This window comes from Salmo salar, chromosome ssa13 (genome assembly GCF_905237065.1).
Source record: "Salmo salar chromosome ssa13, Ssal_v3.1, whole genome shotgun sequence".
Lineage (NCBI taxonomy): Eukaryota > Metazoa > Chordata > Actinopteri > Salmoniformes > Salmonidae > Salmo > Salmo salar.
This window is the reverse complement of record NC_059454.1, coordinates 105553064-105572025: the sequence shown is the minus strand read 5'-3', so window position 1 is coordinate 105572025 and position 18962 is coordinate 105553064.

The window sequence follows — 18962 nt, the reverse complement described above, 5'->3', positions numbered from 1 at the left end:
ACACACACACACACACACACACACACACAGCAAGACTCCCACTTTAAACACCTCTGACTGACAGGGTGAAACTACTACCATTAGTCTGTATCTCTGTTACATTATATCACTTTACTTTCTGTTTTCATACAGTACACAATATATAGTTTTAGGATAAAGCTGTTTCCCCCCCCCCTAGCTGCCCCAGATAACAATCTGTTTTTTACAAGACAAATGACTGTATATACAGCTACTGGTTCAAACAGCAGGAGCTCTCTCTCCTTCACACCTCTTTAAGCCCAGCTGTACACACAACAATAGAAAGGAAAGTGCATCTTGTTTGTCTGTTACTGCTTTGATTGCCTCTGTCCATCTCACAGCGCTTTTCTAAAGACCAAGCATGGCTGTATGTATGTATGTGTGTGTGTGTGTGTGTGTGTGTGTGTGTGTGTGTGTGTGTGTGTGTGTGTGTGTGTGTGTGTGTGTGTGTGTGTGTGTGTGTGTGTGTGTGTGTGTGTGTGTGTGTGTGTGTGTGTGTGTGTGTGTGTGTGTGTGTGTGTGTGTGTGTGTGTGTGTGTGTGTGTGTGTGTGGTTTGTTAATTCACAACACTGGGTGGTATTCCCAACAATTTATCACAGCTTGACTTCAGTATTCAACGTTTGTCCAGGGTGGATAAAAATCATCATTTTGACAGTTAAGTCTAAACATTCATTCAGGATGGTTAAGGTAAGGGTTAAGGTTTGGGATAAGGTTATGAATGGTTAAGATAAGGGTTAAGGTTTGGGATAAGGTTATGAATGGTTAAGGTAAGGGTTAAGGTTTGGGATAGGGTAATGAATGGTTAAGGTTAGGGTTAAGGTTTGGGATAGGGTTATGAATGGTTAAGGTAAGGGTTAAGGTTTGGGATAGGGTTATGAATGGTTAAGGTAAGGGTTAAGGTTTGGGATAAGGTTATGAATGGTTAAGGTAAGGGTTAAGGTTTGGGATAGGGTTAAGGTTTGGGATAGGGTTAAGAATGGTTAAGGTAAGGGTTAAGGTTTGGGATAGGGTTACAACAGAAACAACTTGAGGGTTAAGTTTAGGTATTAATTTCCAATGGTTAAGGTAAGGGTTAAGTTTAGGTATTCATTTCCAATGGTTAAGGTAAGGGTTAAGTTTAGGTATTCATTTCCAATGGTTAAGGTAAGGGTTAAGTTTAGGTATTCATTTCCAATGGTTAAGGTAAGGGTTAAGTTTAGGTATTCATTTCCAATGGTTAAGGTAAGGGTTAAGTTTAGGTATTCATTTCCAATGGTTAAGGTAAGGGTTAAGTTTAGGTATTCATTTCCAATGGTTAAGGTAAGGGTTAAGTTTAGGTATTCATTTCCAATGGTTAAGGTAAGGGTTAAGTTTAGGTATTCATTTCCAATGGTTAAGGTAAGGGTTAAGTTTAGGTATTCATTTCCAATGGTTAAGGTAAGGGTTAAGTTTAGGTATTCATTTCCAATGGTTAAGGTAAGGGTTAAGTTTAGGTATTCATTTCCAATGGTTAAGGTAAGGGTTAAGTTTAGGTATTCATTTCCAATGGTTAAGGTAAGGGTTAAGTTTAGGTATTCATTTCCAATGGTTAAGGTAAGGGTTAACTTTAGGTATTCATTTCCAATGGTTAAGGTAAGGGTTAAGTTTAGGTATTCATTTCCAATGGTTAAGGTAAGGGTTAGCACTGGGATTGAACAGATGACCCTCAGAGCCAGAGCTACTTGATGGTAATAACGTTCCCCGTTGCCCCTAGTAAAATCAAATCAAAGTTTATTGGTCGCACACACGGATCTACAAATATTATCACAGGTGCAGCAAAAATGCTTGTGTTTCTAGCTCCAACAGAGCAGTAATACCTAGCAACACAACAACAATAACAATACACATGTAATCAAGAAAAATAAATAAATTAAGAAATATGAGAACGAGCAACGTCTGAGACCAGAATATTAATATATATAAACTAAACAAAAATATAAATGCAACAAAGTGTTGGTCCCATGTTTCATGAACTGAAATAAAAGATCCCAGAAATGTTCGATACGCACAAAAAGCTTATTTCTCTAATATTTTGAGCACAAATTTGTTTACATTCTTGTTCGTGAGCATTTCTTCTTTGCCAAGATAATCCATCCACGTGACTGGTGGGGCATATCAAAAAGCTGATTAAACAGCATGATCATTACACAGGTGCACCTTGTGCTGGGACAATAAAAGGCCACTCAAAAATGTGCAGTTTTGTCACACAACACAATGCCACAGATGTCTCAAGTTTTGTGTGTGTGTGTGCAATTGGCATGCTGACTGCAGGAATATCCACCAGAGCTGAAGCCAGATATTTGAACGTTAATTTCTCTACCGTAAGCCGCCTCCATCGTTGTTTTAGAGAATTTGGCAGTACATCCAACCGGCCTCACAACCACAGACCCCGTGTATGACATCGTGTGGGCGAGCGGTTTGCTGATGTCAACGTTGTGGGGTTATAGTATGGGCAGGCATAAGCTACAGACAACGGACACAATTGCATTTTATCAGTGGCGATGTGAATGCACAGAGATAATGTGAGGAGATCATGAGACCCATTATGCTTAAGGTGTCTGTGACTAACAGATGCATATCTGTATTCCCAGTCATGTGAAGTCATAGATCAGGGCCTAATGAATTTTATTTAAATTGAATGATTCCCATATTTGAACAGTAACTCAGTAAAATCTTTTAAAATGTTGCATGTTATGATTATATTTTTGTTCAGTATACGTACAGTTGAAGTTGGAAGTTTACATACACCTTAGCCAAATACATTTAAACTCAATTCCTGACATTTAATCCTAGTAAAAATTACCTGTTTTAGGTCAGTTAAGATCACCACTTTATTTTAAGAATGTGAAATGTCAGAATAATAGTAGAGAGAATGATTTATTTCAGCTTTTATTTCTTTCATCACATTCCCAGTGGGTCAGAAGTTTACATTCACTCAATTAGTATTTGGGTAGCATTGCCTTTAAATTGTTTAACTTGGGTCAAACGTTTTGGGTAGCCTTCCACAAGCTTCCCACAATAAGTTGGCTGAATTTTGGCCCATTCCTCCTGACAGAGATGGTGTTACTGAGTCAGGTTTGTAGGTCTCCTTGATCACACACGCTTTTTCAGTTCTGCTCACAAATGTTCTATAGGTGTAACGCCTTGGCCACAGAGAGGGGGTTTTGTTCTTTATTTTGGTTAGGCCAGGATGTTACATTGTTCTATGTTCATTTTCTATGTTGTCTGTTTCATTGATTTTGGCCGTGTGGCTTCCAATCAGGCACAGCTGTTGTTGGTTGTTGCTGATTGGGAGTCACACATAAGTGCCTGTTTTCCGTTGGGGTTTTGTGGGTAATTGTTTCTGTTTAGATTATTTCCGAACAGAACTGTTTTGCTGTCGGTTATCTTGTTTTTGTATAGTGTTCTTACATTCATTAAATACAATCATGATGAACACTAACTCCGCTGCGCCTTGGTCTACTCTCTCTCCTGACAGCCGTTACAATAGGATTGAGGTCAGGGCCTTGTGATGGCCACTCCAATACCTTGACTTGTCCTTAAGCCATTTTGCCACAACTTTGGAAGTATGCTTGGGGTCATTGTCCATTTGGAAGACCCATTTGCGACCAAGCTTTAACTTCCTGACTAATGTTTTGAGATGTTGCTTCAATATATCCACATAATTTTCCTGCCTCATGATGCCATCTATTTTGTGAAGTGCACCAGTCCCTCCTGCAGCAAAGCATGCCCACAACATGATGCTGCCACCCCCGTGCTTCACGGTTGGGATGGTGTTCTTCGACTTGCAAGCCTCCCCCTTTTTCCTCCAATCATAACGATTGTCATTATGGCCGAACAGTTCTATTTTTGTTTCATCAGACCAGAGGACATTTCTCAAAAAGTACGATCTTTGTCCCTGTGTGCAGTTGCAAACCGTAGTCAGTTTTTTTTATGGTGGTTTTAGAGCAGTGGCTTCTTCCTTGCTGAGCGGCATTTCAGCTTATGTTGATATAGGACTCGTTTTACTGTGGATATAGATACTTTTGTACCTGTTTCTTCCAGCATCTTCACAAGGTCCTTTGCTGTTGTTCTGGGATTGATTTGCACTTTTCGCACCAAAGTATGTTCATCTCTAGGAGACAGAACGCGTCTCCTTCCTGAGCTTTATTATAATTATTTTATTTTACTAGGTAAGTCAGTTAAGAACAAATTCTTATTTTCAATGACGGCCTAGGAACAGTGGGTTAACAGCCTCGTTCAGGGGCAGAATGACGGCTGTGTGGTCCCATGGTGTTTATACTTGCATACTATTGCATACAGTTGTTTGTACAGATGAAAGTGGTACCTTCAGGGGTTTGGAAATTGCTCCCAAGGATGAACCAGAATTGTGGAGGTCTACAATTTTTTTTCTGAGGTCTTGGCTGATTTCTTTAGATTTTCCCATGTTGTCAAGCAAACAGGCACTGAGTTTGAAGGTATGCCTTGAAATACATCCACAGGTACACCTCCATTTGACTCAAATTATGTCAATTAGCCTATCAGAAGCTTCTAAAGCCATGACATCATTTTCTGGAATTTTTTAAAGGCACAGTCAACTTAGTGCATGTAAACTTCTGACCCACTGGAATTGTGATACAGTGAGTTATAAGTGAAATAATCTGTCTGTAAACAATTGTTGGAAAAAGTACTTGTGTGATGCACAAAGTAGATGTCCTAACCGACTTACCAAAACTATAGTTTGTTAACAAGAAATTTGTGGAGTGGTTGAAAAACGAGTTTTAATGACTCCAACTTAAGTGTATGTAAACTTCTAACTTCAACTGTGTATATATACATATAGTGGTGTGTGAAGACAGTATAGACAGTATATTAATAGAAAAGGACTGTACAGCAGTAGTTATATAGGATAAGGTCTCTTAGACTAGACGTAACATAGTACATTTAAATCTGGGACACTCAAATGAGTATGATATGTAATGTTTGGTCTGGTTACAGAAGTGGTGGATGCGTGGGGATATAATGTGAATGTCTAGCAACCCAAAGGTAGCGTGTTCCAATCTCATCACAGAGTATTTTAGCTAATTAGCTACTTTTATGCTACTTACTACTTTTTAGCTACTTTGCAACAACTTAGCATGTTAGCTAACCCTTCACCTAACTCTATCCTTAATGCTTTTAGCTAACCTGTCCCCTAACCATAAACCTTTTTGCCTAACTCCTAACCTTAACTCTAACCTTAACCCTAACCCCCTACCCTAGCTAACATTAGCCAGCTAGTTAAAATTAGTGTTAACCACCTAGCTAACGTTAGCCACAACAAATTGGAATTTGTAACATATCATACATTTTGCATATTCGCAACATATTGTATGTTTTGCAAATTCGGAACATATCCGCACAAAATGGATGATGGACATTCATAAATTAATACATACCATACCAAACGTAACATATCATACTAAATGGAGTGTTTCGGATTTACACACAGAATAATAGGAAATGCTCTGACATCAGGTTGCAAAAATACAGTATGTTCCCTGTAGCTCAGTTGGTAGAGCATGGTGTTTGCAATGCCAGGGTTGTGGGTTCGATTCCCATGGGGGGCCAGTACGGGAAAAAAATATATATAAAAAATAATAATAATGTATGCATTCACTACTGTAAGTTGCTCTGGATAAGAACGTCTACTAAAATGTAAAAAATGTACCCCAACAGACATGCCACCGTGGGTCTTTTCACAGTCCCCAAATCCAGAACAAATTCAAGAAAGCGCACAGTATTACATAGAGCCATTATTGCATGGCACTGAAATGAACAGCAAACCAGGTTTAAAAAAACAGATAAATCAACACATCACGGTACAATGCCTCTCCCTTATTGACCTAGATAGTTTGTGTGTATGTATTGACATGTAGGCCTTTTGTGAACCTTTTTAAAAATTGATGTAGTTCTATTCTTGAGCTGTTCTTGTCTATTTAGGTTCTGTACTCTGTCATATTTCATGTTTTGTTGCGGACCACAGGAAGAGTAGCTTCTGCTTTTGCAACAGCTAATGGGGATCCTAATAAAATACCAAAATGCCAACAACAACAAAAACCTGCCAATATGTCCTCCAAACACCAGTTCCTCGGGCATTATCACTTAATTATCTCTTGTCTGTTACTTTATGTAAATTATAAAATACATCCCACTGGCCACAGACGTCAATTCAACATCTATTCCACATAGGTTCAAACGTAATTTCATTGAAATGACATGGAAACAACGTTGATTAAACCAGCGTGTGCCCAGTGGGATGTACTGTTCGACAATTTACTCTGAGAGCCACACATTATAGTCATTAAAAGTGAAGAATGATTGACCTATAATCAAAATTCAAAATAATTGAACAAAATATAGAAACATGTTTATTGATGACACATGTGAAACGTCACGGGCATGTTGTGTCTGTAAAAAAAAATATGTAGTTTCATTAAGATTATTTAAATGTATACTGTTATAAAAGCAGTACAAATGGATATATAGTGTACCATACTCTATCGTTGTCTGTATTTTCCCCCCTATATTTTAAGAAGGTCTCTGCCAGTAGACCAGTAGACCAGTGGACCAGTAGACCAGTAGACCAGTGGACCAGTAGACCAGTGGACCAGTAGACCAGTGGACCAGTAGACCAGTGGACCAGTAGACCAGTGGACCAGTGGACCAGTAGACCAGTAGACCAGTGGACCTGCTGAGCCAGCACCTACAGGTTAGCTTGTATTTTACTTAACTTGGCAAGGAATCCTGCTAAAGGTAAGGTTTGGTCTTGCTGCAGACACATGAGTGCCCCCAAAAATCTTTGCTTATTGAACTGCAAAAGAGAGAGAAAAACCTAATAGTCCCATTGAACATAGGAGGAAAGCAAGTCACCTGTCAAAAGGATTATCTGAATCCGTGTTCAGATGCTACTGTAACATTACCAAATTATATGCGTGACCGTACTTACATAGAATTTAGCCAGCTGAATAGCATTTACTAAAATGGGCAATAACTAAACCTTGTTAACATTAGAAAATTGCATTATATTTTAGATCTCACCAATTTTGACAGTTCTCTTACCTATGAATATGAATGCTAGAGCTATTGTAACTTTACTGTAGTGTTACCATGCTAGCTAGCTAGCTAGCTAGCTTGCCAGGCAGCTCAGCCAAATATATGTATAACTACCCCAAGATAGTTAATCTCTGTCATTTACAGTGGGAGCAAATGAAGCATAGTGGGCAGAACAAGCAAGGAGGTGGGCAAAGCCAAGCATGAGCTAGTGAGATCCAATTGGCACGTTGTAGCATGTATTGGCATATTCCATTAGGGAACACCTCCTCTGTGAAGGGCCCGTGTGCACAAACTCAATTCGACCTTACACTCCTTCTAAATAACTTCATTTTAAAACATTTTGGCAAAGCATCAAGCCTATAAAACTTAGTGCACTGTGCTCATAACAGATTTAATTTTGGGAACAGAAAAATGTATTGAGGTCAGATGTTTAATCGATGAGAAAATAAGTCGATCCGGTTTCACCTAGTTCCATCCTCTCCCACTACTCACGACTGGACTTTTCTAAAACGTTCTGAACAGATGCTTCAGCTTTATAGCCCTTGTGACGTGTCTAGGTTACCCCTTCTGTCTGTGGCTCAGCTAAGCAGCAACTATTGATAGCCACAAGTTAGCGGTTGCTATTTATATTCTACTGTTGGAAAGCAAGTTGGCTCTGGTCAATATTACCATTGCAGTGGCATTCATGTTTTTAATCTTACCATTTGGTATGAAAAGCTGATAGTTCAGGAAAAAGTTGGAGAAGGTTGCCTAGCTAGCTAGCTACAGTTCTGTCTCGATCGTGCACTGTCTGGACAGCGCTCTTGTTTTTCAGGTGGTTGGCTGAGTTTATCAATAGTGTCACACCCATCCATCTTTCAAAAGATGCAAGGGTGAGACCCTATAGGCTGTGTCCTTTTTCCCGAAGAAGCTATACATGATTGGCTTTTGAAACATGGACATGGAGATGATGATTGGACATGGTTGACAGCCTATCTTGAGTTTTAAAAAAAAGGTGCCATTCTCTACCAACTGAGCTGCAGAGGACCATGTGTATCACTGCAGCATGGGTTCAAATCCGGCCCACTTGTCACGGTCGCTATCTTCAAATTCCCTGTCGTAAATTAACCAAGGCGCAGCATGCCGGTAATTCCACATTCCTTTTATTGAAGTGAAACTGAACAAAACAAAAACCAGGTAAACAGAATCGACCGTGACGCTACTGAGGCGCGCACACAAAACACACACAGAAAATAATAATTACCCACAAATACAGGTGGGGAAAAGGCTGCCTAAGTATGATTCCCAATCAGAGACAACGATAGACAGCTGCCTCAGATTAGGAAACATACTTGGCCAAACACAAAGAAATACATGACATAGAATGCCCACCCCACATCACACCCTGACCTAACCAAAATAGAGGAAATGAAACGTCTCTCTCAGGTCAGGGTGTGACACCACTGATATTTCCGCACACACTCCTCTATCTTTCATCTCTATGGCTCTCTAGCCGATAAACTTACACAGACATACAAAATATATATATATATATATATATATATATATATATATATATATATATACACAAAAAAATGGGGAAAAAATGAATGTGTCATCTTTTGTTACAGTTCACTAAGTCTCTCACACCAAGGAGCCATTATCGATGTCTCGCTTCCGCAGTCTACTGTAGATCTTAGCTACAGAACCTCTGTGAAGTCTCTCGACAGCCAGTGTCTCTCTAATGGCAAAGTAAGATGTAACACCTCTAAAAATATCTTCTACATTTAGTCTCATTTATTTGGTGAGAAATTCATAATTATTTCCCCTTGAGCCTTACACTCAACCAGAGATAGCTTCCATAAAAATAACTCTGAAGTATAAACCAAATGTTAAATTTGAAGTTCAACATGACCCTTGATACATCTGGCCAATGTACAGCAGTAGTAATGAGGACGTGGAGTTTTCTGTGTAAATGTGTTCCCTATCTTAATTAAATAGACAGTCAAACAACAAACAGACAGACAAACCACACTAATGAAACAGACAGTCAACTCTCGGGTTAAACCACACTGATGAAACAGACAGTCAACTCTCGGGTTAAACCACACTGATGAAACAGACAGTCAACTCTCTGGACATTCTCCCCCTCTATTAGATCTGAGACATTAATAACAACAGCTAGCCTCGTTGGGCCTAGGGCTAGATAACAGGCATCACACACACACACACACACACACACACACACACACACACACACACACACACACACACACACACACACACACACACACACACACACACACACAGGCCTAGGGCCAGATAATAGGGGCCATGAATACCTGCTATGCTACCACCGTAGCCAGCCAGATTCCACAGCAGCCCTCAAAGTGAGCCATAATGACAACACCATGCCTGTGTACAGTACAACACTGGAAAGATAAGGGTTATTATATAAGGTAACACCATGCCTGTGTACAGTACAACAGGGAACTACTGAACTATTGAGCACTACTGAAAAGTGATATTTACTTGTGAAAAGTTAATGCCATATGCTGCATTTGCTATAGGCCTATTACATTTACATTTGAGTCATTTAGCAGATGCTCTTATCCAGAGCAACTTACAGTAGTGAATGCATACATTTCATAATTTTTTTTTTCTTCGTACTGGCCCACCGTCAGAATCAAACCCACAACCCTGGCATTGCAAACACCATGCTCTACCAACTGAGCCACACGGGACCCTTGTCTATTGTTTACCTTTTTGTTGGTGACACTTTGATATCTTGATATTATGCAGCTGTTTATTAAAGGGCAAATCCACAGAAACAATAACAAAACAGACGCCCCGCCTCAGTTTTGGTATAAAGCTGACTGATGGGCCTGGAGAAATGTCACCACTCTCAGATTAATAGACAGAGCTATGGATGCAGGGACTGACCATCCATGATAACAAAATGATAGTTTTAACTATGTTATGAGGCTATATAGTGTTTTTTTACATTTACATTGTTTACAAACATTGGAGTAAAACAAGTTTATATTCTGGGTTCTGATGGAGTGTGACAGTTGAACTGAGCTCATAAGGCATTTATAAGTTAAATTCTTCAACAATCAATTGATATACAGTGTGTTCGGAAAGTATTCAGACTCTTTGACTTTTCCAAATTTTGTCACGTTAAAGGCTTATTTTAAAATAGATACAATTATTTTATTTTCTCATCAATCTACACACAATAACCCATAATGACGAAGCAAAAACGGTTTTTTTGAAATTTTTGCTAATTTATTAAAAATGTAAAACTGAAATATAACATTTACATAAGTATTCAGACCATTTACTCAATACTTTCTTGAAGCACCCTTAGCAGTGATTACAGCATCGAATCTGCTTGGGTATGACACTACAAGCTTGATACACCTGTATTTGGGGAGTTTCTCCCATTCTTCTCTGCAGATCCTCTCAAGCTCTGTCAGGTTGGATGTGGAGTGTTGCTGCAAAGCTATTTTCAGGTCTCTCCAGAGATGTTTGAGTGGGTTCAAATCTGGGCTCTGGCTGGGCAATTCAAGGACATTCAGAGACTTGTCCTGAAGCCACTCCTGCATTTTCTTGGCTGTGTGCTTAGGGTTGTTGTCCTGTAGGAAGGTGAACCTTCACCCAGTCTGAGGTCCTGAGTGCTCTGGAGCAGGTGTCCATCAAGGATCTCTCTATACTTCACTCTGTTCATCTGTCCCTCGACCTTGACTAGTCTCACAGTCCCTGCCGCTGAAAAACATCGCTACAGCATGAGGCTGCCTCCACCATGCTTCACCGTAGGGATGATGCCAGGATTCCTCCAGACGCGAAAAATTTTTTTGGTTTCATCAGACCAGAGAATCTTGTATCTCATGGTCTGATAGTCTTTAAGTGCTTTTTGGCAAACTGTCATATGCCTTTTTACTGAGGAGTGGCTTCCATCTGGCCACTCTACCAAAAAGGCCTGATTGATGGAGTGCTGATTGGTGGAAACAACAGTCTCAACATCAACAGTGAAGAGGCGACTCCAGGATGCTGGTCTTCTTGGCAGAGTTGCAAAGAAAAAGCCATATCAGAGACTGGCCAGTAAAAAGAAAAGATTAAGATGGCAAAAGAACACAGACACTGGACAGAGGAACTCTGCCTAGAAGGCCAGCATCCTGGAGTCGCCTCTTCATTGTTGACATTGAGATTGGTGTTTTGCGGGTATTATTTATTGAAGCTGCCAGTTTAGGACTTGTGAGGCGTCTGTTTCTCAAACTAGACACTCTAATGTACTTGTCCTCTTGCTCAGTTGTGCACCGGGGCGTCCCACTCCTCTTTCTATTCTGGTTGGAGCCAGTTTGCGCTGTTCTGTGAAGGGAGTAGTACACAGCGTTGTACGAGACCTTCAGTTTCTTGGCAATTTCTCGCATGGAATAGCCTTCATTTCTCAGAACAAGAATAGACTGATGAGTTTCATTAGAAAATGTCTGTTTCTAATTCAATCAGCATTAATTTAGATTTGACCAATAAAAGCTCCACTTTTATTCCATAGGGTGGGATCCGCACTATGCAGCTGTTGCAAGAGCGCATTTTTCACTGGCTGTCCACTGGTTTCAAAAAACAGTGATTGATAGGCAGCTTAAACTTCTTGCATTCAACCATTATTGGGTTCAAATACACATTAGATTTATGAACAGCCATCCACAACAACCACAATCCGTAAAGCACAAATAGCTAAATGAGAGAGCAGCAGTGTGATTCACATCAATGTGCTATGTAGATATCAATAATAAGTGATATCCGTATCGCCGTAGACTACACCACTGCTGTCATCCTTACCTCCAAGCGTTTATTCAAGTTGGATAATCTTTGGAAGACATAGCTTGGGCTTTTAGCCTACAAAAGCCTATTCCTGCTCTTTTCCCACGATCCATTAAACACATTTGGTGTGTCATCATAGTGGTCTCTGACATCATAGTGGTCTCTGTCATCATAGTGGTCTCTGACATCATAGTGGTCTCTGACATCATAGTGGTCTCTGTCATCATAGTGGTCTCTGTCATCATAGTGGTCTCTGACATCATAGTGGTCTCTGACATCATAGTGGTCTCTGTCATCATAGTGGTCTCTGTCATCATAGTGGTCTCTGACATCATAGTGGTCTCTGACGTCATGGTGGTCTCTGACTGGTGGTCGGACTCGCTCAGGTGGAACAAATTTATGCTTGCTCCTTTCTTCAATGCTGATTTGATTGTCATTGAGAAATCAGAGAAGAGTCAAAAATAGTTTTTCACAAACATCCTTTCTGAATTTAAAAGTAATCCTTAAAGTAATCATCTGGATTTTCAAAGGGATCTGTAATCTGATTACAATATTTTTGCTGGTAACATATCAGATTACAGTTACCTGTTTTTGTAATCCTTTACATCTAATGGATTACATGTAATTCATTACTCCCCAATCCTTAGTACTAGATGGGAAAGATGAGGGTTATTATATAATACAACACCATGCCTGTGTACAGTACAACATTGGAAAGATAAGGTGTATTATATAAGATAACACCATGCCTGTGTACAGTACAACATTGGAAAGATAAGGTGTATTATATAAGATAACACCATGCCTGTGTACAGTACAACATTGGAAAGATAAGGTTTATTATATAAGATAACACCATGCCTGTGTACAGTACAACATTGGAAAGATAAGGTGTATTATATAAGATAACACCATGCCTGTGTACAGTACAACATTGGAAAGATAAGGTGTATTATATAAGAAACACCATGCCTGTGTACAGTACAACATTGGAAAGATAAGGTTTATTATATAATTCTACAGAGTAAGTAAATTCCATCAGTTGTCTTTATTCTGGAGTTGAAATACATAAAAAAATGAACCTGGCCTACAGTGTAAATACACTGAACAGGTGATTATTACGCCCAGGACCCAGAGCCCTCTGTTGTACATTATACGCAGTACTTTGCCATTCACAAATGATTTACTTAGCCTACATAAACCCTTCAGTGTTGTATGAGTAATATTAGTGAAGTTTACAACCATGTCCTAACGAAAAGTGCACTGACAAAAATATTGATGAAGGCGGAAACTACCTCCACAGTTCACATGGCTATTTTCATGAACCTCCCATTAGTGCACTGCTACTAGTGAACATGGCAACTCATGTCAACCTCTCTCCATTCTCTCTCATCATCTCTCGAACCTCTCTCCATCCTCTCTCCAACCTCTCTCCAACCTCTCTCCATCCTCTCTCAATCCTCTCTCCAACCTCTCTCCATCCTCTCTCATCATCTCTCCAACCTCTCTCCTTCCTCTCTCCAACCTCTCCTTCCTCTCTCCAACCTCTCTCCATCCTCTCTCCTTCCTCTCTCCAACCTCTCTCCAACATCTCTCCTTCCTCTCTCCAACCTCTCTTCAACCTCTCTCCTTCCTCTCTCCATCCTCTCTCCATCCTCTCTCCTTCCTCTCTCCATCCTCTCTCCATCCTCTCTCCATCCTCTCTCCTTCCTCTCTCCATCCTCTCTCCTTCCTCTCTCCCTCCTCTCTCCATCCTCTCTCCAACCTCTCTCCGTCTTCTCTCCTTCCTCTCTCCATCCTCTCTCCATCCTCTCTCCTTCCTCTCTCCTTCCTCTCTCCATCCTCTCTCCTTCCTCTCTCCATCTTCTCTCCATCCTCTCTCCATCCTCTCTCCTTCCTCTCTCCATCCTCTCTCCAACCTCTCTCCATCCTCTCTCCTTCCTCTCTCCAACTCTCTCCTTCCTCTCTCCAACCTCTCTCCATCCTCTCTCCTTCCTCTCTTCATCCTCTCTCCAACCTCTCTCCATCCTCTCTCATCCTCTCTCCTCCCTCTCCATCCTCTCTCCTTCCTTCTCTCCTTCTCTCATCCTCTCTCCTTCCTCTCTCTCCACTCTCTCCATCCTCTCTCCAACCTCTCTCCATCCTCTCTCCATCCTCTCTCCATCCTCTCTCCATCCTCTCTCCAACCACTCTCCTTCCTCTCTCCAACCACTCTCCTTCCTCTCTCCATATTCTCTCCTTCCTCTCTCCAACCTCTCTCCATCCTCTTTCCATCCTCTCTCCAACCTCTCTCCATCCTCTCTCCATCCTCTCTCCATCTTCTCTCCTTCCTCTCTCCAACCTCTCCTTCCTCTCTCCAACCTCTCTCCATCCTCTCTCCATCTTCTCTCCTTCCTCTCTCCAACATCTCTCCTTCCTCTCTCCATCCTCTCTCCATCCTCTCTCCAACCTCTCTCCAACATCTCTCCAACATCTCCCCTTCCTCTCTCCATCCTCTCTCCAACCTCTCTCCAACAGCTCCCCTTCCTCTCTCCATCCTCTCTCCAACATCTCCCCTTCCTCTCTCCATCCTCTCTCCAACCTCTCTCCATCCTCTCTCCATCTTCTCTCCTTCCTCTCTCCAACCTCTCTCCATCCTCTCTCCTTCCTCTCTCCAACCTCTCTCCAACCTCTCTCCATCCTCTCTCATCCTCTCTCCATCCTCTCTCCATCCTCTCTCCTTCCTCTCTCCATCCTCTCTCCAACCTCTCTCTATCCTCTCTCCATCTTCTCTCCTTCCTCTCTCCAACCTCTCTCCTTCCTCTCGCCAACCTCTCTCCATCCTCTTTCCATCCTCTCTCCATCCTCTCTCCACTCTCTCATCCTCTCTCCAACCTCTCTCCTTCCTATCTCCATCCTCTCTCATCCTCTCCTTCCTTTCTCCAACCTTTCTCCTTCCTCTATCCTTCCTCTCTCCATCCTCTCTCCATCCTCACTCCATCCTCTCTCCAACCTCTCCTTCCTCTCTCCAACCTCTCTCCATCCTGTCTCCAACCTCTCTCCTTCCTCTCTCCATCCTCTCTCCATCCTCTCTCCTTCCTCTCTCCATCCTCTCTCCAACCTCTCTCCATCCTCTCTCCAACCTCTCTCCATCCTCTCTCCTTCCTCTCTCCAACCTCTCCTTCCTCTCTCCAACCTCTCTCCATCCTGTCTCCAACCTCTCTCCTTCCTCTCTCCATCCTCTCTCCATCTTCTCTCCGTGCTCTCTCCAACCTCTCTCCTTCCTCTCTCCAACCTCTCTCCATCCTCTCTCCATCCTCTTTCCAACCTCTCTCCATCCTCTCTCCATCCTCTCTCCATCCTCTCTCCATCCTCTCTCCATCTTCTCTCCTTCCTCTCTCCAACCTCTCCTTCCTCTCTCCAACATCTCTCCATCCTCTCTCCTTCCTCTCTCCATCCTCTCTCCAACCTCTCTCCATCCTCTCTCATCCTCTCTTCTTCCTCTCTCCTTCCTCTCTCCATCCTCTCTCCTTCCTCTCTTCATCTTCTCTCCTTCCTCTCTCCATCCTCTCTCCTTCCTCTCTCCTTCCTCTCTCCTTCCTCTCTCCATCCTCTCTCCAACCTCTCTCCATCCGCTCTCATCCTCTCTCCATCCTCTCTCCATCCTCTCTCCTTCCTCTCTCCATCCTCTCTCCAACCACTCTCCTTCCTCTCTCCTTCCTCTCTCCTTCCTCTCTCCTTCCTCTCTCCATCCTCTCTCCAACCTCTCTCCATCCGCTCTCATCCTCTCTCCATCCTCTCTCCTTCCTCTCTCCTTCCTCTCTCCATCCTCTCTCCAACCTCTCTCCATCCGCTCTCATCCTCTCTCCATCCTCTCTCCATCCTCTCTCCTTCCTCTCTCCATCCTCTCTCCAACCACTCTCCTTCCTCTCTCCAACCACTCTCCTTCCTCTCTCCATATTCTCTCCTTCCTCTCTCCAACCTCTCTTCATCCTCTTTCCTTCCTCTCTCCAACCTCTCTCCATCCTCTCTCCATCCTCTCTCCATCCTCTCTCCATCTTCTCTCCTTCCTCTCTCCAACCTCTCCTTCAACCTCTCTCCATCCTCTCTCCATCTTCTCTCCATCTTCTCTCCTTCCTCTCTCCAACCTCTCTCCATCCTCTCTCCTTCCTCTCTCCAACCTCTCTCCATCCTCTCTCATCCTCTCTCCATCCTCTCTCCATCCTCTCTCCTTCCTCTCTCCATCCTCTCTCCAACCACGCTCCTTCCTCTCTCCAACCACTCTCCTTCCTCTCTCCATCTTCTCTCCTTCCTCTCTCCATCCTCTCTCCTTCCTCTCTCAAACCTCTCCTTCCTCTCTCTATCCTCTCTCCTTCCTCTCTCCATCCTCTCTCCAACCGCCAGGTCACAATTGTAAATGAGAACTTGTTCTCAACTTGCCTACCTGGTTAAATAAAGGTGAATTGAAAAAATAAATACAAAAAATCCTCTCTCCATCCTCTCTCCAACCTCTCTCCTTCCTCTCTCCTTCCTCTCTCCAACCTCTCCTTCCTCTCTCCATCCTCTCGCCTTCCTCTCTCCATCCTCTCTCCATCCTCTCTCCTTCCTCTCTTAACCTCTCTCCAACCTCTCTCCTTCCTCTCTCCATCCTCTCCACAACCTCTCTCCATAATCTTTCCTTCCTCTCTCCATCCCCTCTCCATCCTCTCTCCATCCTCTCTCCTTCCTCTCTCCATCCTCTTTCCATCCTCTCCCCAACCTCTCTCCAACATCTCCCCTTCCTCTCTCCATCCCCTCTCCATCCTCTCTCCTTCCTCTTTCCACAACCTCTCTCCATCCTCTCTCCATCCTCTCTCCATCCTCTCTCCAACCTCTCTCCAACATCTCTCCAACATCTCCCCTTCCTCTCTCCATCCTCTCTCCAACCTCTCTCCATCCTCTCTCCAACCTCTCTCCAACATCTCCCCTTCCTCTCTCCATCCTCTCTCCAACATCTCCCCTTCCTCTCTCCATCCTCTCTCCAACCTCTCTCCAACATCTCTCCATCCTCTTTCCAACCTCTCTCCAACATCTCCCCTTCCTCTCTCCATCCTCTCTCCAACATCTGCCCTTCCTCTCTCCATCCTCTCTCCAACCTCTCTCCAACCTCTCTCCATCCTCTCTCCAACATCTCCCCTTTCCCTCTCCATCCTCTCTCCAACCTCTCTCCAACATCTCTCCTTCCTCACTCCATCCTCTCTCCAACATCTCCCCTTTCCCTCTCCATCCTCTCTCCAACCTCTCTCCAACATCTCTCCTTCCTCACTCCATCCTCTCTCCATCCTCTCTCCAACCTCTCTCCAACCTCTCTCCATCCTCTCTCCAACATCTCCCCTTTCCCTCTCCATCCTCTCTCCAACCGCTCTCCAACATCTCTCCTTCCTCACTCCATCCTCCCTCCAACCTCTCTCCAACCTCTCTCCATCCTCTCTCCAACATCTCCCCTTCCTCTCTCCATCCTCTCTCCAACCTCTCTCCAACATCTCCCCTTCCTCTCTCCATCCTCTCTCCAACCTCTCTCCAACATCTCCCCTTCCTCTCTCCAACATCTCCCCTTCCTCTCTCCATCCTCTCTCCAACATCTCCCCTTCCTCTCTCCATCCTCTCTCCAACCTCTCTCCAACACTCTCCTTCCTCACTCCATCCTCTCTCCATCGTCTATCTATGGGTAATGGTTTGGTTCTGTATAGTCAATTCAATATGCTAAAAAAAGGAAAGCTCCCCAGGGCTTTATTCATGCACCATGTTACACAAACAGCATTACCGGAGCATCAAGTCTCACACCAACAGGCTCCTGAACAGCTTCTATCTCCAAGCCATAAAACTGCTAAATAGCTAACAGAATGGCTACACGGACTATCTGAGCTCACCCTTGTATTTTATTTTTGCACTGCCTCTATGCACACTACAAGATTCCACACACTCACACACACTGACACTCCAACACACACACAACATACACACACATCTATAGTAAGTCTACACACACACAGGGGTGGAAAAGGTACCCAATTGTCATACTTGAGTAAAAGTAAAGATACCTTAATAGAAACTGGCTCGAGTAAACGTGAAAGCCACCCAGTAAAATACTACTTGAGTAGAAGTCTAAATGTATTTGATTTTAAATACACTTAAGTATCAAAGGTAAATGTAATTGCTAAAATATACTTAAGTATCATAAGTTAAAGTTAAAGTATAATCATTTCAAATTCCTTATATTAATAAGCAAACCAGACGGCGCCATTCTTTAAAAAAAAAATTTTTACGGGTAGCCAGGGGCATTCTCCAACACTCAGACATAATTTACAAACAAAGCATTTGTGTTTAGTGAGTCCATCAGATCAGAGGCAGTAGAGATGCCAGAGATGTTCTCTTGATAAGTGTGTGAATTGGACCATCTTCCTGTCCTGCTAAGCATTCAAAATGTAATGAGAACTTTTGGGTGTCAGAGAAAATGTATGGAGTAAAAAGTACTGTATTTTCTTTAGGAATGTAGTGAAGTAAAAGTCAAAGTAGTCAAAAATATAAATAGTAAAGTAAAGTACAGATACCCCACTGCACACACACACATAAAATCAGCCTTTATGCTGCTGCTACTCTGTTTAGGTGTCTAGGCATATATACTGATGCATAGTCACCTAACCCCTATACTTATCTACCTCTATCACTCCAGTATCTCTGCACATTGGAAATATGCTACTGGAACTGACCCTGTGTACAGCTTCTTACTTTCTCCTGTTCTTCTTATTTCTTATTTTGTGTTTTTGTTCTACCTTGTGTTATTTTTAGTACTACATTGGTATTGATTACTGCATTGTTGTGTTTGGAGCATGCAAGAAAGAGATTTCACTATTCTTGTGCACATGACATTAAAACTTGAAACTTGAAATTATTTATCAATGCACAAGTGCATTTAGGTTTAAGCACTGTATTACCATCTAAAAGGTCTTGGAAATAAAGTTTCAGACAAAGACTTCTGCCACATTTTCTATGCTTTTAAAACTGTCTCTGACGACGAAAATCCTTGCCA